Consider the following 24089-nt stretch of genomic DNA (forward strand, 5'->3'; position numbering starts at 1 on the left):
TTGGAATTATATATATATATTTTTATTCTACCTTTACAAATGCATTCATAGTGCAACACAATCAACTTTCTTCTACTCACAAGGATTTCAGCACATCACAGGAAGACTCTCTGCTTGTACTTCTCAAAATGAGTTGAGATTATTTTGATATTCATTGTCCTGCCTTCCCGGTGTTTTGGTCATGGAACTGAAATATGAAAAGCTGAAAAACTTTGAATCAATTTGTTATTTCATCACAACACAAGAAACGCAGACCAAGAGGAAAACTGATAAACTGGGCTTTCACATGCCACTAAGTATTTAAAATATATTAATGCCAACAGAAATAGTGTAATTCAGTAGGAAATTCCACCGTACACCATGTATCCTCAAAATCACTTTGGTTCCTACTTCTCAATGAAGTCAAAGGGATTTAACATCCAAATAACTTAAAAGATCTGTGCCCTCACATATACAGGTGTATTTGCTATTTTACATTTCCTTTTTGAATAAGCAACGCAAACTAGTAGGTATTATGATCATATTAGAGGGACAACATACTATTTGCCATATTCACTGAGATCAACATGTGACCAAATATCTTTTTTATTGGTCAGCAATTTCATTTTTATTATCATAATCTTTTTGGAAGGGTACAAAAGGAGAAGGTAAGCAACCACTGGCAACGCATGAAATTAAACTTAACATAGAGCTTAAGAAGAGAGAGGGATTGAATCCTCTAATAACTTGTGGCAATCAGTTTCCTTCCTGAAGAGTGGTACTTTGTAGATTGCAAAGATAAAAATGGTAAATGTTAAAATTATCTATCTCTGTTAATTTTGATGGTTATGCTCCTGTCTATCCATCTTAGCAAAATATGCATAGTACACCTCACTCAAATTTCTTCTTTGCTTATGTGTCAATGTTTGGTTATTTTTTCCACATCTCACACAGAATCACAGAACGCTTCAGGTTAGAAGGGAACTTAAAAGATCAATTACTTCCATGGCTTCTGTCATGGGTAGGGACACAAGGGCTGTGCCCTTCAATATGCTATTCTTGGCATCCCAGATAATAAAACCATTTTCATGGCAAGGCACCAATAACATTAAGACTAGAGGGACAAAACTCACATCCACTCATGGAAAGTCATAGACTAAAGTTAGACATTAGTCCCCTAAACAGTACATGGAAAGAGTCTGCAAGCTGCAACCCTGCTTTGGGATTTGGAGGGTCAACAATTTAGTCAGGTGTCCCTTCAAGCTAGCTGATGTTGACATGGTGCGCTAAGCCCCACCTCCCTAGAAATGAAGGAACACTATTCTTTTTCTCACTTGACCTTTTCTTGGAGTTAGATCAGCCTTTTTCTCAGAATTCAACTGGAAGACATTTTTACTGAAGCTTCTGCCTCCCTCCATCAAATATCAGTGGATAAAGCATGCAGCTAGCCTGCGCAACAGGCTTTTTAGTTCATTTCTCTGTGAGTTAAGAGTTCTGAGATGAAGTCTATAATGATGGGGACACAGAACATTGTGATAAATAATGTTCATAGCACTGTTGAAGCTGCATTATTTTGATTGACAAAATATAGAAAGAGTGAGCACAAATGTACACTCATAGGAGGAAGAGCTATAAGCCAGTTTCTCCTGCTCTGAATGCTTAATATGAGACTTAAATATTAATTGAATTCACATAATATTTACGTAAGCCATTAGTCAATATTTTCCTCATTAAGAACAGCAGAATTTGACCCTTCCTACAATCAATCCAGCTGTACCATGTAAATAACACAGTGTTCTAATTCACGTCTTTCATACAGAAGGATTCCTTAAGCAAATGAAATGAAATTTACAGATGCAGCACACGTAATGTTTAGATGTAATATTAGCTCCATCAGAACATAAATCCTGAAAGTTAACAAAAATTGATTGATGCTCCCTGACTGGAAGAGTCTGTAATTTTTTGCATGATACCAATATGGAATGTTTTAACTCCATGGACACCAGCATCTCTTTACAACTGCTGTTGCTATTCTAACCACATTATCAGCCTCACACATGTTTACCTCCGGGATGTTTAGCCAGCAATAATTGACTTTTGCACAAAAAAACAAAACTGCAGGCAAGGTTTAATCCTTTGCTGTCACACTAAAATAAATAAGTATCTAAAAGAATTTTAACTAGATCAAATATGTAATTACTGTATAGGGTGAACATTTTTTCAGTCTTTTTAAGTTTTATAATTTTTGAAATTTTAATAATTAGTGTCTAGAAATGAACAAGCTCTTAGCTTGTAAGATATTACAAATAGAGAACTCAGCATTCCAACTTCCAATGACAATATTTCTCTAAATGTTAATAACACTGGATTCAATCATGGAGGCTGAGCTTCAGGCTCATCCTTGTACTGCTGTCACACTAAACTTCAGCCAGTAAGGTGAATATCAGATGGCACTGACTGCATGTGAACTCTAAGTGAGATTAATCTTGCTTAACATAGTAGGTGACTAAGGTCAGAGTTCAATAGCTACTTTAACCTGGTGCTACTTGGAAAATAAAGCAGTTTTACACTGCTTTTGCTCACCATCCCTTATTTATATTATCTTGTGTTGATGCCAACATTTGTACAAGCACGTGTCAAGTTGTTTCAAGGAACAGGTTCCCCCAGGTTACCTTTAATTAAGATCCAATTGAGAATCCAGTCTATGACACACATTGTGATAAGCACATGAAGAAGGGGGAAGACTCCAAGACTGCTTCTGCTGACAGCAAGGCCAGCTTAAACCAATCACTTATCTTTGCCTTGTGGAATAAAGTATATAGAGGATTTGCAATTCTTTTCTTCACTGATAATGAAGGAAGCTCAGAAAACTAGCTGAAGATTAAATACCTAATTGCAGAGAGTTGATGTGACCCCAGTCATGAGCACAGTCGCCTATAGTAGAATTAAAATTTGAGTCAAGTTATTATACTATGAGTTAACACCCTGTGTCAGGTTAACTGTCTCACAAGTAAATGCAATGAGTGCTAGGCTATGCTGTCTACCAGGTAAGAAAGTAGGAGACTTTCTGGAATAAAATCCCTGCTATGTGAAAACAAACAGCAACTTGTTGACATAAAGGACACTAGAATTTCATTCTAAGGCTCTGTTTCATCCTGCTTCTTTCCCTTGCTTGACTCTTAGCCAATCAATTAATATTTCTGTCCTTTCCCTAACTGTAAAGTGGTGATTACTGGGAATGTATTTGTAAAATGCTTTCTAACAGTATGTAAGAAAGAATAATTTCAGTGTTAAGTATATCATTATCTACCGACAATTCACCTCCTGTGCTAGGAAAGCAATTACAGAAAATGTTCTATATATTTACATGTAGATAAATCTAGATTTAAGTACAAAGATTGGAGGAGAATATGAATACTTTCCTTCCTTTGATAATTCATACAGAAAATTTTGTATAAAATCTTTTGTAAGCTTCCTCTGACCCATGTAAAGTATTCTATTCCCTACAGGGAAAAAAAAAAAAAAAAAAAAAAAACACACAAAAACACAAAAACACTTAACTCAAGCCATAAAGTCATACAGATGTATGGTAAACTTTCATGGGTTAAGCACTAGTGGTAGCTGTGATCCAACTGAATATATGGAAAAAAGCAGCACCTTTCAACAAAAGGAAAATTTCTGAAATATCCTGTAGATAATCATAAAGTCCTAAGAAAAATCTACAAAATATTAAGCCACTCAGGAAAATAAAGTTGGTAAAGATCCGCTTGTAAGATTTCAGGGTCTTTCTCTCATCAAGGGTGCATTAGAATTCCACAAAGATTATAAATCTGGCAAATGGAAGCTGTCAAACTCCTTATATCAGTAAGAAATCTGAATATAACTCAGTCCAACACCAGAACAAAAATTCGACTAAGTAGATTGAAACTAGACTAGAGCAACTGAAAAAAAGACATTGAGCCTCCATTGAACCAAGTTCTTCATAGAAGATACGTAGAGCTGATTCCCTAAAGCTACTGCATTATAAAGGAAGACAGATTTTTCTTCATCAACATACAATGTGCCAAAAATTTTCTCATTTATTTACATAGTTGCAGACAATAAGAAATAATTTCTACTCAGACTCCTAAAAAATGGATTACTCCTATTTTGGAGTCTAAAATTATTAAGAGATGGTCACCTCATTTATCGCTACAGTGTTTCTATAGCATGTCTGTAGTACTTGCAATGCTGAAATTTGATATCATATAAATAGAAAGACAGCAATCTTTTTTATTTAATATTCTCAACATTTAAAATATAGCAAGTCACTTCTGCATTTGTGTACAAGCTGTCAATCACTGCACTACCATTCTTTAGAAAGGAAAAAGGTAATATCTGCAGCATTCCCAGTTTGTTATCAATACTGCAAGTTAGTAGGTTACTAAATTGTTACATAGTGTAATAGAGTAGACTACACACACTATCCAGATCCTCCCCAGTTGAGTAAGCCAGGCCATGAAAGCCTCTAGAGCAAACTACATGGTCCCTCTAGTACTCTTTACTAAAGCCAATCTGCTGCCAAGCCTACCTGGTTAACAAGTTTAACCTGTTTAACCTGTTAACATCAGTAACACCTAAACTGAAAACAGTACAGCACTGTCAGTACTTCATTGGTTAAGAAAAAGTACTTTTTAATAAGAGAATACTTGAGGAAATTATACTTCCCTCTCCAAACCATCACACGTGACTTAGAACACACACACACTTGGATCTCAATGAGCCTATTTTCTCACATGGGCAGAAAAATATCTAGTCCATCAAGAACTATTCTGCGTATGAATAAATGACCAATTATCTGTATGTTGGTCCAATAATAGCATTATATAGGTCCATTAATGGCATTACAAACCCATTCACCCTAACCATCTGCTTAACAGCATGGTTTTCTGTGTTAATGTGTGCAAGAATTGCAGCTGACATGGCTAGGCAAAGTGGTTATGAGAGTGAGAGGAAACTCGTAGTGAAAGATCGATCTGGAATTTGTGTAACAAGCTGCACAAAGCAGCACGTCTCTACTACTTATCTATCTTTTCTTCTTCTGTAAATTTCTACCACATAGTAGACCAGAAGAGTATGCATCTGGATTCTAGTTCTCCCCATATGCTACCTAGAGCTTATCTATTCGTGGGGTGACTTTCAACCTACCCCTCCCTATGTCTTTTATTCCAGCTCCAGCTGCCTTGAATGCTGATAAGTAAGTAACCAGTCTGTGCTGCAGTCATTGCTGCTCTTGCAGAAGATATCTTTTTCTTATTCTTTTAAATTTTTTATTAACTAAATCAATACAATCAAAGTTGTGCTCCTGTCTAGCCTCCACCTGCCAGAGCCAGCCAGCATGGGGACCTGCTGGTCTCTTAGTAATGTTGATGTCAAGAGGGTGATTTTCCCCCACACTCAATTCCTCTTAATTACTTCCTCTGAGATGCTGGGGGTGGCCTTGCTTCCATCCTCCACGACTCGCTGTCTGCTCAGGCATGTCTGCTTTATAAAATGACGCCTTCCAATTTTAGGCCCATTTTTTTTCCCCACACACAAGCAGTGAATGCTCTGTTAATCTTCAGGAATTATCCTCCCAAGAAGGTTGTAACTTCTATTTTAAGGAAGATTTCAGTCTGGGTGGATGATTTTTATGACTACCATTAGTACTACCTCTAATCCGCCTTTGTTATCTACGGTCTGGGAGAAGGTCACAGTGGTTTAAATTCTGGACCACCTTGTCAGAAATCTTTTTTCTGATGAGTTTTAAACTGTCTGCACACACTGCTAGAAAACTGACTCCAGGTGCGCTCTGCATTCACAGAAACCCTCATGTCAGTGGTGAAATTTTCTGTTGATATTCTGAATACTCACAGGACTCGATATAATTCCAACTTCTCTGTACATTTAGAAAGCTAAATTTTTAATATTTTCATTATAAGCTTCTGCCTAATAGATAGCAATAATTAGCTATCTTCTAGAACATAAAAGCAGAAAGAAAAATGTATTTTTACTGTTGTCCCAACAGCCAGTAAACAAATCATCCTAAATAAAATGAGATTCAGCTCTGTTTAAGTACTGTTAACATTTCTTCCAATAACACAAAAGCCAAACTCTGAAATTAGAATCCAGATTGAATCAGTAACACAGGATCATTTCCCCTGAAAAACAAAGAAACAAAGAAAAAAAACCCACACTCATTTTCAGTCCACACTATGGAAGGCTGAAGGGTCATTCAGAGGGCTTTGAGACCCTGGCACAGCTGCCCAGGGAAGCTGTGAATGCCCCATCCCTGGAAGCATTCAAGGCCACATTAGATGGGCCCTGGGCAGCCTGAGCTGCTGAGTGGCAATACTTCCCATGGCAGGGGCTGGAGCTGCATGAGCTTTAATGCCCTTTCTAACCCAGGACATTCTACAATCCTATGACAGTAAAATTTCAATAATCTAAGAAGCTAAAATTACAAAAATCTAAATTACAAAATCTAAGAAGCTAAAATTACACCTGTTGAAAACCACAATTTTATATTTGTATCATTTTGTTCCTTCAAAATTCAGTCTGACTTCTCCCAGTGTCAGGTTTTTCAATGAATTATAACTCGCTTCCAATACAGTACACTTAAAACAGATCAAGTGCATCTAATAAATTCATAAATATACTTTTTTTTTTTTTTTAATGGTGTTCATATTTCAGTAACATACCAAATATATCCAAGAAGACTTTGCCTGCTATATTACCAGATTAGGTATAAAGCTATCAAAAATAAATAGCTAATTTACTACTCAGCCTTTCCTGTATCAACTTTGTGAGATTTTAATTATGTTTTAAGGAACTCACTGGATACTCTACAACTTTCCTAAAAAAATATATCAATTTAAATCCATGTCTAATAAAAAGCAGAGCACTATATCAAATGTAGGAGATTGAATCTACTGGACATCTGAATCTAACCCAGTATTTACCTAGGAAAAAAATTACTAACTATTTATGTCCATAGCTGTAGGTACAAAAGTCCTAAAAAAAAACCAAATGAGCTAAAAATCTACAGTGTGGGAGAGGGGAACAGCACGCATCAACGTTAGATACTTCCAATACATGACCATGATAGAAGAAAGGCACTAGGCCGGGAAAACGTTTTGTCTCAAGCTATCTACTATCAAACTGGAAGCCCAGGCGGTAATTTGAGGTCCAGGAAGACTATTTCTTTCCATGTCAAGTGCCATACAAGTATTCCCATATGTATTTATCTCAACTGAAGTAGTAATCTATTCTGAGATGAAAAGCAGGAAGCAACCTCCAGATCAGCAGCAGATCGTTTTTTTACTGCACTTCACAGTAGGCACATGTAAACACCATTCAAAAATTACTGTTCCAAAATCAACTAGAATCAATGTCTAAGACTATGTCAGTGGAAAAAAAATCCTCATGTAGATCTAGACAGGATTTCCTCCAATTTTTATGGAATGGAAAGCAGCACTGTACCTAGCCTCATAAAAGCGTATGTCATCACAATGAAGAAATCCGCATCTAATTATTTACCAGAAAAATGGCCTCCCTGACATAAACAGGAGAAACTGTTTCATAAATCAATTTTGCACTAACCTCCTAAACAAAAAACGCACCACATATTTGAGATGCAATTACTTTGCCTTGTACATCACAGGATGAGGTGACTTGATATTCGAGAGAAGGAAAGGTGAGAGTTGCTCTTTGTTCTCTGCACTGAACATGACAATCTATTATCAGAGAAATTATAAACATTCACAGTAGATGCATTGTCCTCGACCCTCACACACAGGTTTCCCTGCAGCCCTTCAGAGTTGTATTTCTTCACTTCAGGGCAGGTGACAAGCTGGGCAACATCCTATAGCAAGAAACATTGCCAGTGCTTTCCTTATCCCTTCCCCTCTAATCAGAGCATATTAATAATTTAGGTCTACCCTCTCTGTTGTGCACATGTTTAATGGAGGAAGATGATGGGCATTGGCACAGTGCATCCATTTATAACTTCCTGAACATAAACATGGAAACAAAGGTCTGGCAAACCTTCTATTAGCCTAAACCCTAGCTCTTAAATAGCCGATATCAAATTAGTGGCAGCTAACCTAGGCAATATTAATGCAGGAAGGGTTAAACTTACACAAATGTTTGGCGTCCTCCTGACAAATCCAACAGCAGCACACCAATGAACAATTTCTTTATTTCACTACTAATTCTGACTTGAAGCCATGAGGCCATGATTTCTTTAATACAGTATTGTGATAAACCCACCTCTGGTTTCAAACATTTAGCCTCTTGTAGAGTTATTAAATTTGTAATTTCTAATATTAATCCTTTTAACACTGAAGATAAATTAATAAGTAACATTACTGGCATGGAGGAGGTGAGTGACAAGAGTTGAAATATATTGGTTGTGGCCACTTCATCACAGATGTCAAAGTGAAAAGCACTGTACCTTTCTCCATAGCGTCATCCTATTCCACTTTAGTCATTATATATATTATAGCTGCCTTTTTCTTTTCTTTCTTTTTTGGCACGTGATATGCACTCAATTAAGTAATAGCACTCCAAATGTAGTAAGTGCTCTGCTCTAGTTTTACACCCCAGCACAATATGCCATGTATTACCAAACTAGACAGTGACCTGATTTACTATGAGTTTCACACTAAACATGAAAACTCTGCTCATAAATTGTACTTTTATATAGATATATATCACTTAGTTTTCTGCTGCTATTACCTGACTTTAAGAACTAGAGCAATTACACAGTGAAAACAACTTGAAAGTTCACAGCATCCTGCAGGAGACAATGCATTGTAATGCACATCCTCAATTCTCTGCAGGATTCAGCAGACTGCAAATCTGTCAAGGCAAAGTCTAAAGGGAAACCATACTTTTCAGCTGTCTCTGGTCATATAATCCACATTATATGACGCAATGAGATATAGAATTGTCAGATGAGCCTTGAGTTCTTCTTGTTTTACTTAAAAATTATATGTGCAAAGGAGAATAAAGTATAGCTTGTATGCTTTTGTAGCTGAAATCATATTGGGAACATGAAGCACCATAAATTCTAAGCCATGAGCTGTCATGGCTGATCTTATGTAGGTGCTGAACAATAAGCATTTGTGTTAAAATAACACCATACTATATATCAGCCTGGGTAAATGTTGGCCCACACTTTTATCTAGTCATAGTAAACAAAAATAAATAAACATAGAGTGTTGTGAACACCATGTAGATACATCCTTAAGTAAATAGGAATACTCAAACATAACATCTTAATAATACTGACTTCAGTAAATCAATAAAGAGCTACATGTATCCTGGACAGATGGCATCATCTTAAAACACTTCTTCAGAAAGCACACTGACGCAGGTACACGCTCATTGTGACAGAATCATCAGCTCCAGCTATAACTCAGATTTTGCTCCTTCTTCCACTTCCAACCACAATCCCTGGTTTAAGGGTATTTTAAGTAGGAACATCTCTCACCCTGGTTAGAAATCACTCTGACAAACAGTAAAATCCAGAGATCTATGACCATTACCTTTGGTATCAGGAGAAGAAATGAGCAGCAAGAGGCTGGCAGGAGACTGTCACAGAATAGCTGTGCTTTATGCAGAATTTTAAATTCTCATTAGTTGCCTGACATGGGGTGTGGTTGTTGAACCTATGCAGAGTAATTATATCAGAGGACAAGAGTTTCAATTCAGACAAACATCAGCAAACCTGTCATCCCGTGTAAGATGTGAGCTCCTCCCACCACCCAAATAAAACGCAGTGCAGAAATATCTTACTTCCGTTATTTAGACCGATATGGGGAGCAGTTGACACAGAAGAGGTACCTGGCTGTTTGTAGGACTCATTAGCTTAGCCAGTACCATTCTGATTTTGACGACTCTTCTAGAAATGCAGGGAGCTTCATGCAAGCCCCTAGCCCTGAAACACAAGAGCTTGATGATTAAACAGATCATTAGATGTAACCAGCTTAGGTGATCAGATCTCAAGAAATATGTACATGTAACACATACAGTAATGTAAGAATGGGTAGGTTTTATTGAAGTTAACATCTGCTGCTGTTTGAATAATAAGAGACAGGAAAAAAATGAAGGGTATTTTCTTAAAATAAGAGTATGCTCTTTAAAAACGTATCTTATCTAATGGCAACCATGTTTCAGTTCAGGGGCTTTTCAACTTCTTTTCAACACAAATGAATAACAGAGTTGCTGCTTTATGTATTTATAACTTGACAGATGTAAAACTCTTTATTTGAATGAGTTCATATTTGTGGCCATGATTTGAGGGTTAGAGGTGCACGGGCCAAAAGGTGTCAACTTCCATTATGCTGCTATTATCCACAGTCCATGCAGAGAAAGCGACTCCAGAAATGAGAACCTCAGGGTCAGACCATGCACCTGCCTCACTGTCCCTTCCCAATGCCATTGCATGTGACCTACAACAGAACACCACAGCCTAAGACATGTTTATGCCAAAAGAAAATCTCTAGCTCATGTACTCTCTCCTTTTAAACATTTAACAGTGAGTTAAGTGCTTCTCAAAGTTACTGTATCTGCAGTCCTTTCGTAGCCAGGTCATGCATCCTGGCTGCAGGATGTCCCCACACCTCCATCCTACTCAATGGTCAGGTGTTAGTGTTTATCAGGCTTATTCAGAACAGGTGTAATAAGCTCTCTTGCAGTTTAGAAGTAACTTCTGATTTCACAGAAGGCAAGGATTATTTGGTTATTCTTGCAACACGGACCAAGATTTCACCTTATAAGTTAAGCCACAATCTTTAATTGACTGGTGGCCACAATAGAAAAATCAAAGGATGACGAGCAAGGCCAAGTCCATGACTTCTAATTTTGTTGTAGCCTCTGGGAATGGGTTTGGAGCTGTCAGAAGCAGGAAAGCAGTGCCTCAGTCCCTATTTGCTGATCCCCTTCCAGATGGTGCTCTGCTGGATGTGTAGTTCTGATCCCAGCTCCCCTCTGCAGCAGTTCTATGGTAAAGACCTTACAATACATAGAATCAAGAAGCATAATGTTTGTTATGATTATGTTAGTTATGTTATTTTAACATGGCCAAGTGCAATGTTCTGCATAAGGGTCAGAGAAATCCCAGATACAAATACAGACTGGAAGAACTCATTGAGAACAGATCTGTGGAGGAGGACTTGGAGGTCCCAATGGACAGAAAGCTGGACACAAGCCAGCAGCATGCTCCTGTAGCCCAGAAGGCCAATGGTAGCCTGGGCTGTATTAAAAGAGGAGTGGCCAGCAGGGAGTGGGAAGGGACTGACCCCCTCTACTCTGCCCATGTAAGGCCCCATGTGGAGTACTAAGTCCAAACCGGTGGCCCTCCACACAAGAAAGATGTAGAGCTGTTGGAGTGAGTCCAGAGGAGGGTCACAAAGATGATGAAAAGGCTGGAGTGCCCCTCTTATGAGCAAAGGTTGAGGGAGTTGGGATTTTTTAAATTGGAGAATCCCAAAGAGACCTCACTGCAGCCTTGAATTTGAGTACTTGAAAGGGGCTTATAAACAGGAAGGGAAGCACCATTTTACAGAGTCTGATAGTAATAGGACAAGGGGGAATGGCTTCAAACTGAAAGAGGGGAGATTTAGGTTACATGTTAGGAAGAAATGTTTTTATTCAGGGTGGTGAGGCACTGGAACGGGCTGTTCAGAAAGGCTGTGGATGCCCCATCCCTAGAGGCATTCAAGGCAAAGCTGGAAGGGATCCTGGACAACCTGATCTATTGGTTGGGAACCTTTACCATGGAGGGAAATTGGAACTACATGACCTTTAAGGTCCCCTTCAACCTAAACCGTTCCATAACTGGCAAGCTTACTCTTCTAACATGCAAGCATAGAGGCTCCTGTATGCGTCAAGCCAAGAACTTAGCATAAAAAGATTATATCCTACTTGTACAACAAGAAATGGGCCATTCTTTACTTTCCTATGGCATTACAATTGCCAGCCTTCGTTGTCTGTCACTTTTTGGTTAGGAAATTAATGCCTCTACAGCATTAGATCCACTGGCTCTTGCAGTTCCCTTTTAAGCTGTCAACAGCGTACTTAACCTAAATCATATAATAAAACTTAAGCAGTGTGGTAGTGCAAAGTAACAATGACATTATTTCTACATCACCAGAAGTTTTGTAAGAAGTCATTCTCTAGAAGGATTCAGTCACTGAAGTTGGTAGCAACAGGCAGCTATCATAAACAACAAAGGAAGCCTGGCTGAACTCTTGGAAGTCTCAGCTGTTCTACTCTTAGCAGCATGCACGGAGCTTCAGCAGCTATAAAAATGCATGTGCTTTTCTCAGAGAATTTAACAAGGTAATCCACTCCCCAGTGAAATGAAATTTAAACTTAATTTGTGAGAGAGATCCTGGGTCAATACCTCAACAGTGTTAAACCTTTGACTTCAGCTGAAAAGATATTAACTATCAGAAAATAACCAGATGCAGATCCCAATTCTCCTTTTCTGCAGGTATGAGCTGGAGTGCTGGTAAAGGTTGCAATCAGAAGGGCAGGAAAACTCAGAGCGTTTTTTGGTAATAGCAACAGCAATAGCCACAGCACTGGTTTAAAACCAAGGAAAAAAAAAATAAATCAGCTTGTAAGAAGGTTATGGTTGTTTGTGCTGGAAGGGAATACTGCAGTCCCAGAAAATGCTCTCAGCCCAATCGCATTTTTATCTGTTCAAGCTTTAATTTGCTTACCTTGAGTCTGTGAGCAAACTGCATGAACACTGTAAGATGAAGACCAACAGGTTTGATTCTTCTCCTCTGAAAGGCATCAGCAGACTTTAATGACTTGAATTCACACTTGAATAGGAGTCAGACCTAAGTTACTAAATCAAGCAATCCTTGGGAGATTTGCAGAATGTCTATACATATATATTTCAAGAAAACAACTAAAATAATCATAGAAACAGGCAAAAAATTGCCAGCAGCTATGTTATATGCAACCGGTTTCTCTCTTCAAATATGGACACTTCAATGTCTAGCAACATTTTCCAAACAATTTAAGTGATCCAGGAACTTAAGATCACTACACGGTTTTGACAAACCTTTATCCTAAATCAGTTTGCATAAAAATCTGTGAAAGTTTAAACAGATGGCCAAATGAGGTTTTTTTCTGCATTACTTCCCTGCAGCTTCTCCCTCTGTTAGCTGCCCTTTTTACTCTCACATTTTTTGGAACTAAAAAAAAAGAAAACGAACAAACAGAAAACAAAAGGAGTACTCAGACATGTAGCCCATTTCAAAGCTCCAGTGGGAAGCGGGGAAATACTTTAAAGATCAGGTAAAATTAATTCAAGATGAGCAACAATGGTCTCTGGTTCTGCTCTGCTACCTTTTACTGAAGAATCACTGCAGAGACGTGAATCATCTCCATCTACACAGTGCTTTGCTTCTCGCAGGCATTTTTCACAGATCCCTCCCCTGCTTCTTTTGTCTCCTGGTGTCAGATGCAATGATTTTCCATTGGTCACTGTGGCATTAAGGGTTTTATTACCAATAAGGATAAAAGAAAGTTAACCTACTGAATAAATACAGATAATAGAGATAAACCATGATAATGATGATGATGATAGAATAGTAAAATCATTATAGTTGGAAAAGGACACAAAAATCATCTAGTCCAACTGACCACCTATCACCAACGTTTCCCAATAAACAGTGTCCCTTAGTACACGTTCCTAAAACACCTCCAGGGAAAGTGATTCCACCACCTTCCCAAGCAGCCCATTCCAGTGCCTGACCACTCTCTCAGAAAATAAGTTTTTCCTTATATCCAACCTGAAACATCCCCTGGTACAATTTGAGACCATTCACTCTCATCCTATTTCTAGTTACATGGGAGAACAGGCTGACCCCCACCTCACCCCAACCTCCATTCATGTAGTTAATAGAGAGCAATAACGTCTCCCCTGAGCCTCCTCTTCCCCAGATTGAACAGTTCCAGCCACTCCATAAGACTTGTACTCCAGACCCCCTTCACAGCTTCATTGCCCTTCTCTGGACACACTCCAGGCCTCAATGTCTTTCTTGTAGTGAGGGACCCAAAACTGAACACAGTACTTGAAGTGCAGCCTCACCAGTGCTGAGTACAGAGGAACAATCACTTCTATGCTCCTGCTGATAACACTGTTTCTGATGCAAGCCAGGACGCCATTGGTCTTCTTGACCACCTGGGCACACTCACTGCTGGCTCATGTTTAGCTGAGCATCAGCCAACACCTCCAGGTCCATTTCTTCCACACAATCTTCCAGCTGCTCTGCTCCAAACTTATAGCATTGCCTGGGATTGTTTCGATCGAAGTGCAGGACTCAGCACTTGGTATTGTTAAATTTCATGGCACCGGCCTCAGTCCAACAATCCAGCCAGTCCAGATCACTCTGTAGGGCCCTCCTACCCCCAGGTAGATCGACACTTTTTCCCATCATGGGTGCACTCAGTCCCCACATCCTGGTCATCAATAAAGATATTAAACAGGACGGGTCCCAATACCAACTCAAGAATGACAATTTGTAACAATTAGGTAATAAAGTCAGGAAAAAAATGGCAAAGCAGAGATTCTGTTCACTTGGATTACAGGAAAAAAACAAACCAAAATAAAACAACAACAACAACAAAAAACTCAAAATCAATGAAAATCTAAAAATCTCTGCTTATGCTAAAACATACAATATAATTATATTCAGGTAACTGGGCTTCCTGTCTTTTTTGCAAGAATTCTCCTTTCCAGATAGAATGTACAATAAAACAGAAGAGAGGAAAAATGTTTTTAAGTAACCATTAATAATCAGACCTAATTGTACACAACACTAATAGAAGCTGCTGTTGAGAGAAGACAAATATCAAATATAATAAACTGTTTCCATAATCTATATGAAACTTCAGCTCACCTCTGCTAGTTATCCATTGAAAAATAAACTAAAATCACACATTGAATATAGTAACTATAATTCCATTTAGAAAATCCAAAATACAGTTTTCCCTAGAATTTCAGAAATCTATGAGTGTGGTCTGCATTCTTACATTTGCTTTCTTACTCTGGGGACTGAAGCTAGTTTATTTATGATAAAATAGATGGCAGAAAATATCAGGAATAAATGGAAGAAATGTACAAATATTGAAGTTACTTACTCTACCTGAAAAGGAGTTTTGTCATTGTCATTTATGTATAGCAACACAGATGATTCCCTAAGGGATAATAAAATTATTAAATTTTAAATATTAAATTTTAACTGTAATAGTATGCATAGTACAGCACTTACCATTAACTGTTTAAGCCAGTTCCCAAGCTATCGATGTTACAGTACAGAACAAAAAAAGAATCAAAACCAAATGCTAAGAACCTCCCTTCTCTTTTCTGCACTCCGTATTTAATCTAAATGCTTTCAGAAACGCCTCTGAGATCTCTTAAACACTCCGAAGAGAATTCAGCCAAACACAGGCTGTGTCAGGGCCTCACTGAGAGCACTAAGTATAGGTGAAAAAGTAAAGTATGCAAGTATTTCTGAGAATTCTTTTTTATTATTTCATTATACAATAAAACTAAAATTTGGGATAATATCAGGTGCCACTCCAATAAACATGGGGCATTCTCATACTGTTTAAAACACATTTATGATACGTCAAGCACGCATTATATGAAAAGGGAGAGTGCTGGAGCATTATTAGTAAGACGACCATTACTTTCAGGGCTACTCACTGCTTTTGTGACTGTCCTAAGCATGTTTCCTGAAATACATTATCCATACTATCATCCAAGAAACAATTCCAAGAAATTTTAGAGGTATAAAACAAGCCTCATTTCCATAGGGCTTTTATGCTTGGAATACTTGAGAAGTATGAATGATCCAAGGATTTACTTTATTCTTTCCATAAATTAGGTGAGGACCACCTTTCATTAAATAATTGCAAGGAATCTCTAAAAGTAAAGTTGCACTAGAAGCCAGTTGCTAAACTGCTAGACTGATCCTTGTCTTGCTTTGGGCACAGGCATGACTCAAGACTTAGAATCAGCTAAGACACTTTCCAAAGATATTTTTGAAGCAGCCTCTGTTTCAGAAGGTGGACACAGACATTGGATGTATGGTACATCTGATACCTTCATCACCAAAGAACAGTCTCAAGCATGTTCCTCTTCCTAACTGACACGCAGCCAGGTTCCCACAACCACACACTGTGATGTCCCTCCTGGGAAGAAGCTGTGTTGGTCCTCCCGATAAGCAGTCAGACCCTTTCCTCTGAGGACTACAGTAACCATTGCTGAAAGCTAGCACTCTGGATTCCACTGTGGAGACAAATGTGAGGCTTTTGTTCAGTCATTGAGTATATTGTTCCTATTTTAGGTAATTTTCAAATAATTTCCTAACAGGAGAAAAAGCAGAAGATGGAGACTACAACACATGGCACATGTCTTTCAGTCCCCAGGATCCCCTTTGCAAATGAGATCTTGTACTTTATAGAGCTTTGTTTCCCCAGTAGTAAATTATTTAAATGAATAACCACATTTATAAGTTACTCCTGGGGAAAAGCCAATTTAAGAAAAGCCATCCAGGAATTCACTGCAAATGAGTTGCCTCTCCAAAGACTCCATTCCTTACCATCACAGTGAAAGACTTAGAATTGGTTTCTAACAGAGAATATCAGAAAGCTGGGAATTTGCCCATTAAAACTCAAAATGAAGACGGCTTGAGTGGCACAGACAAGAAAGGGAGTCCACCCAAAAATATATAAACCAATAATATATAAGTGTCTTTCACACCAAATAAAAAAATGACACAGTTAAGTAGTTGAAGTTGTATTTTATAAAACCTTTCCTTAGAAAATGAAAATACGCAATTAAGGTGCAATTCTTGAGAGCAATGAACTATGAGGGATTTTGTATTGCATGTCAAGTTTCTTTCAATATTTTTTTTCATTATCGTTATAACAGTAATTTTAATAAGCTATAATTGTTACATATTTATATTGTGATAGATGTCAGTGGCAAAGATGCTATTGATTCAGTACCTGGAGACCTGAAACAGCTTTGAGACTACTTTGTATCAACAGCGTCACCTACTCACAGCTGATATATAGACATCAGAGCTTAAGAAAACCAGCACTGACAAAGAAGTTCTAAAAAGCACTTAACTACTCTTTTCAGGATCTGTCCATTCAGATTCTCACCTCTGCGAGCTGCTACAGCGCAGGGGAAAATGTTGCTTAAGAGAATCTAAAAAGTAGTTCCAAGCAGTAGCTTGACTTTTATTCTGGGGGAACAAATGTCATGTTCCTGGTGCACCATCTAGAATCAATTGATCTGTACTGAAGCACAAAAAGTCTACCCCAGTGGTACACACCCACGCTTGCAAAATTCATCTTCAATGGGTTTAGCTCATAAAATGAACTGATGCACAATGATCTTTCAGGGACCTGGGGAAAATACTCTGTTAAGTGCTGTTTTCTATCATCATTTCTTTGGGTCTTCTCTGCTCAGTTCAGCTTGCTCTTGCTAATCTAATGCAGTGGTGAGGTTCCTCAAATTAGCCCAACAACTTCACTTTTTGTTATGGTTATTCTAAATTCAAAAGCCAGTCTCAATGAATATGCTTATTTTGGATAGATTCAGTAATCATTACCACTACATTCATCAAACGCAGGCATATCAAGGGCACTGAAGAGTATTAATTGCAACAGGTCATATCAGCAGCCGCCTATAGAATTATTCCTTTTCATTTTCTTTCTTGAACTAGTTGGCCTTGATACCTTTGATTAAATCACTTGAATAGTACTTTATTGGTATTTTTAATTTATGCCACTATTCTGCTAACATCCATCCATAAATGATCAGGGTGAATTTCCATCTGTGGGCATTTGAGAAAGACTTGTATATTCTTTACTGTTTGATCTTCAAAGAGTGAAGGTGCTTGTATATCATATTGCTAACGCTGGAATTTTGCCAGATTCACAAGAGTTTTCAGCACCGTTTACATGAAGAAGAGTTGGGAGTACTGAATAAATATACACCAAACTGGCTACAGTTTGTGAAGGAGGTCCATCGAGATTAAAATCATGTAGGTCATATGTAAGTAAGTTGAACAGTCTTTTATTTTTGCACTTTCAAGTTGCTGCTTACAGCCCCCTTATGTAACAAACTTTAATCCAGCTTGGTACAAACAGGATCCCAAAATGTGGAGCTCCTACTTGGTATACATATAGCATTTTCCTGTCCTGAGCAACTACTGACCCGCTGGCCCTACTGCCAGAAAGAAATATTAGTTATATTCCTGCTTATAATAGCATTAAGGTAGAGGTCAAATTTAAGTAGTAGCATAAACTGCTTTAAAGAAATCAAAGCCTCCATCTTTCAGAACTTTTAAAAAAAAATGTTAAGTAATACCTTCTCAAAATCTGCTTTCTGTTTGATCACAGTGGAAGTTTGGGAATGTTGCTCCCCCACTGCAAATAATTTGAACACTGAAAGTACATATTTTTACATCTAGAGTGTTTGTCTACTGGTATGCCATGACAGTTAGCTAAGGATTCACCAGCAGCCTGGACACGGGCAAGAGCCATCTTGTAATTTAAGAAACTTTTTGATGTTGCCATTTAGCTGACCTTTCTTGTGTTCTTAATGTCACACCAGTCAGTGAACTGAAGTGTAAAGTTCAGCAATTTCAAAACTGTTCTAACAGCATTATACATGCACTTCCTTCAACTTAGTTTTCTTGCTGTCGAGCATGACGAATTACAGAGCACTCTGAAGTTTACTGATGCAAAGCAGTCACTTAGATTCTCTTCCAGATTTAAATGAATCACGTTCTTCTCTTGATCGTGACAACACTTACATGAAATTATTAAATGATTATCCTTCTGGTTTCTCTGAAATAAAGGTGAAACTAATTCAGGAATACCCTTTGGTGTACTATGTTAAAGCCAATCAGCCTCTATTGTCAGTTAGCAGGGAGAAAGCTTATTTTAAGACCTCCTATATAACTTTTACTATAATAACAGCTTACTGTTTGTCAGATATGATATTTGGGGTTCAGCTCTGCATACAGGTACAGACTTGTAGAAGCAATCTTTATACATGCACCTTCTTGGCCAGACACAAATCACCATGATACAGAAATGATACAGTCATGCTAATGATCAGTACCACGTTACACCAGGACTAGAAAATCTTGAGTGGAAATGTCACCGTTCTTCAGTAGTAGTTTCTTCTACAATATCATTTCTGAAAGATTTTTTTATTGATAATTCATTGATTCAGATATTTTAGTAGTTCCACAGCCTGAAAACCATTTTGTTGTTGTGTTTTTTCATTTCTTCTTCTTCAAAAGGTAGATGTGATACAAGAAGAAACACGATCAGACACACTGGTCCACCAAGATCACAGAGCTTCATATTCATTCTCACTGAACTGCAAAAGGCTCCTGTCAAGGTCAACTGAAGATGTATAAAAATCAACTGGTGAATGCCAAACTGGTACCAATAGGGCATGTTTCCCTTGTTAAAATTAGGAAGAACTTATCTGTTTTTATACTTCTTATAATCCATGTAGGTGTTAATATCTTAATTTTGCAAAATACATTGAAAATCATGCAGATATTTTTCAAAAAACTGTATTTAAAATAAAATAATTTCCTTAATAGTGAACTTTTCACCAGCTTTCGTGGAAGTATGCTGGATTTCTTGTATAATGAGGAAAAAAATGAGTGGGATCCAACCCATAGAACACAAAGAAATGCAACACTAAAAATACTAGAATCATAGTCATAGAACATCCCAAATTGGAAGGGACCCATAAGGATCACTGAGTCCAACTGTAAGCTACGATAAGGCCTTCCCTCAGCCTCCTCTCAGCTGCACAAACCAACCAGGGGACCTCAGCTACCCCTCTTATGTTTTGCCCTCCAGACCATTCACCATGTTTGTAGCCCTGTGTCACAGTTCTTACATTGAAACAATCTAAAGAGTTCCAGTAAAGAATATAAAGTCAGAAACTTTCCATTTACTTCTCAATTCTTTTGCAGCATTTTCAAAAAGGTTGAAATGAGAAACAGTGAAATCATTGCCTTAAGTTTTCATCATGAAGTCATCATAGTTACAGTTTCATTCATACTTCTGCTTCACGATGCCTTTATTTATACACATAAATATATATTATATAAATATAATATAAATATATATTTATAAATATATACTTATACACACACACATATATATATACACACACCCAGATACTGGGACTTGAATTTGAGTTCAGTTGGACTAGGGAAGACAGGGAACAGGGTTGACTCCCTTCCAAAAGCATTAGTTGGGCATTTTGTTATGGTTAAGGAACTTATGTTCTACAGAAGTTACAGTACGGTAAAACCGTATTGCCAGCACATTAATGCTCTGATTCTTAAGTGTAAGAATCTTAGTATTTCATCTCTGTCCTCTAAATAATAATAATAAAAAAATTAAAATCCATGAAAACATTACCGTTTTTATGAGGAGTCAGTAAGATGGTGCTCAGTGATTGGGAAGAGTCCTGAGGAAAAAAAATAATAATAATAAAGACCATGGCTACGTAATTAAACACTCATATCAGGATGGATATCCACACAGGAACTGAGTTAAAATTGCACAGGCAACCTTAATTATGATTTTTCCTGACTTTGCAATCTTAATCATGTTCTTTTAATCTACTTCTGTATTAGTAATTTTAATGTCATCTGGCAGTGGCACTATGAAAAACACAAAGTTACAATAATGAACTTGACCTCAGCAGAAAAAAAGAAACATACAACAACTTCTTTAGGACACTTGAGGTTTTTTTTTTCTTTTCATAGCTGCGCATCTAAGTGAAGCAACTCTGATTACACAATTTAAAATCCATCCTGAAGTTGTAATAATAAATAAATAAATTCTGCTTTATCCATTCTCAGATCTCAGTTATGAATACAGGTTTTTAATGAGAAGCACCAAAAACATACAAATTAAAAATAAAATAAACTTTAGTGAAACAAAAATGTAGTTTAATTCCTCAAAGATTTTATTTTCTGAACCTGAATTAAACTGTTTGCCAATCATAGCTGCTCTTTTGGCACAGCATAATCTTAATCCTGATTGAAAGTCCTACCTACATGTTAGATGATCTCCACGTCATTCCTGTCCTAGATGTTAAATGGTATTTCCAAACCTTGTGATCCTGAGTTCAGTCTGCAAGAATACCAGTGAGGGGGCAGTAACCATGTTTCCTGGATAGAACAAATCTTCCCACTTTATTTCTTGTGAGAATCTGTTTGTGATGGGCCCATGCAAACAGCCTGCAAATGGAGAGCCCGTTGTGGCAACTTGAGCGTGGAAGCAGAAAACGTGGAGATTTGCAAGGGAGTGTCTGAAAAGGAAGAAAGGAAAGCACATGAACACATGAAGAACACAGAAAGCAAAGATGGCTCACGTTTCCTGGAAGAGGAAACTGCGCATTTTGTTTCCTGCTCTGCTCAGGAAACTGTATTCTTTGCAAACAGGACTGAACAGACATAGATAACTTCGTACTATCAACGCAGCCTTTAATGGGAAGTGGCCAAGGCAATGGTACTGCAGCGTGATCTCACATCTAGGAAAAATATATGAATTTATGTCTGGCAATTATTTCCTTGTTTTGGTATTACGTATATGTGAGCTGGAGTTTGATGGACTGGGAAATCTGCAATTGGTTTCAGGATGGAAAATAGCTTCTCCAGGAAGGTCGTTAATAGCAAAGGGCACATTTCTTTCCTGGTATCAGTTATCTGCTACTGGTGGGCCTATAAACAGCTCTAGAGATTAATTGAGCTTAGGTAAAAGGCAGATATTTTTTAACAAAATATATCACCTTGTAGCAGGGAATCCATTCTCAGGCATTATCTGAACCATACTGGAAGGTTTCCAAAAGCTTCACTGAACAATGGGTGAGTTCCTCAGTGTTTGATACTAGCAGAAACAAAGTGCAGGACATTCCCAGCGTGGTCCTCAGCTGCACATTTCTCCCAAGTCCTTTCCCTAGTACCACTCTGATCATGTGCAAAATGCACATGTCCCCTCTGGCTACCCCCTTAATTTGGGCATAAAGCTGCTGAGGAGAGGGATGGAAATCTATTTCACATTGAATGGATGACTTTATAGAGGAATAAATTATTCAAATTAATTAAGCGTTGTATTTTGTTATTTTCCCCCCATTTGTGAGTTAACCAGGAGTAGCTTGCAATCTTCATGATTTCATATAAATCACAAACGTATTCATTATTCACTAAGCAATTTCTATAAATCAGCCCTGAGCCTATACAGTTTGATTCTGAGGTTGTTTACTTCTTTTTTAACTTCTCATTGGTTACAAATATCAAGTAGCATTTTTTTTTTTTTTTTTTTTTTTTTTGCCTGTTGCCTGTACGCTTAAACTTAATGGAACAACTTTATATTTGTAAGAGATGAAAATAAGATTTTCATAAATACTTACATGTATTTAACATTTGGTCTTACCATGAAAAATTCTGCCAGCAGAGCCATTCACAACAGCACTTTCCAGAAAGATGTCCAAAGTAAACGGTGGTGGAGGGAAGGGCATAAAATATTTACCTGCATTCAAAACTTAGAATTATTTTTATGCTATTCACCCTTATGCTCTTATTTGTAAGGGGAGGGAGTACCACTGCATCAGTTCTGCTAAGTTTGGAGACAACATAAAGTCAACAACAATTAAATGATTAAAGTAATGATTTCAGCAAGGGCATATATTCATGTTATAAAATGAATCTTCTGTTTTAATCAATGTGAAAGGGACATGTGCATGAATCAGCAGCAGGGCCTACATCCAGCTTGTGGGCTGCTTTCATTGAAAAGATGTAGAAATGAAGGCAGAGTGACTAGACGCTGCTATTATAAAATTATCTTCTCCTTTATGAACAACTCATATACCAAAGCCTGCATACTCACCAGCTGTATCAGAATTAAAGGCATAAGCCTGAATCTCTCCACAGCCCAGCTAAGAGCTATCAGCACAGCTTTAAGGAACCCCAAAAGCTAACAAGTCAGGGCAAGCTGGATCACATAGAGATCATGCACACAATCAGAGCATGGAGTGTTTTAGGATGCAGCCTTGGCAGAGTTCAAAAAGAAAGCCCCTCTGCCGTGCTTTAGGACTATACATTTGTGGGGTGGAACATATTTTCTGGGTCAAATTCCTTCAGATGATATATCTGAACTCTTTTTGCACAATTTCCATAGTTAAATGAACTGCTGGATATTATTTATGATTTTGTTTCTACAAACAATCTGCTATTTTGATATTTTGTTAGATGTGGTCATTCTCAGCATCTCCTATAATGCATTACCATATTCCTGCTGGTGACACCAAGCCTTCCTGTCTCACTTGTGCTTTCACAGACTCTGTTTTTAGACAGCTTATTACACGGCATTATGAATCACATCGTTCTTCCCATTGCTTAACTTGATTCTGTATCAGCAAGATTAAACAGCTGTATGAACATCTCATCTTTTAAAGTCATTTATTGTCTTTATTTATTCCTATTTGATTTATGTACTGTAATTACTCCACCTGAGTACTTTGCAGCAGGCTGCCTACCTACTTTCAGTGAAACTTCAAACAGATCTTCACCACCAGTCTGTTCCTGTGGCACACGACACTGAGGTATACTTTAAAGACTTTCAATTTTCATGGCTTTCCAACTCACAAATTAAACATTCGCCCAAATCCTTATATCACATAGCCATACTTGCTCATTACCTAACGATCTGCATTAAACTGCATTTCTTATATGAAATAAAAACATGTTATTCCGGCACTGTGGTTACCGTCTCCTAGCAACAGAACTTCTTAATAAGGCACTTGTTATTTGCTGGGGTCTGTGTCATGAATACTTTAGAAAGCTTTAATTTTCTGTATAGGTTCCCTAAATTAATCAATCCTTTTCATTATAAGCTTGATGACCTATGAAAACGGTTTATTATTAACATAATACCACAATAACTCAATCTCCAACATACGATATCTTTAAATCTGTTTGTACTAATGTTTCACTTCAACA

General features: G+C 37.6%; 1 long non-coding RNA gene across 3 annotated transcripts in view; it reads right to left on the reverse strand.

Annotated features, from left to right (window-relative positions):
• The window catches only part of LOC107312178 (uncharacterized), a 44417-nt gene that overhangs the window by 10526 nt on the left and 9802 nt on the right, over positions 1 to 24089 (reverse strand). Inside the window, exons 2-4 of one of the 3 annotated variants that reach the window (XR_014944911.1) lie at positions 22502 to 22620; positions 21147 to 21400; positions 81 to 19448 (exon numbers count right to left, since the gene is read on the reverse strand). This is a non-coding gene — a long non-coding RNA (uncharacterized LOC107312178). The other 2 variants (XR_014944913.1, XR_014944912.1) reach the window with 2 other exon arrangements.

The sequence above is a fragment of the Coturnix japonica genome, chromosome 3 (assembly GCF_054131305.1).
Source record: "Coturnix japonica strain WE chromosome 3, WE-NBRP24, whole genome shotgun sequence".
In the NCBI taxonomy this organism is placed as follows: Eukaryota; Metazoa; Chordata; class Aves; order Galliformes; family Phasianidae; genus Coturnix; species Coturnix japonica.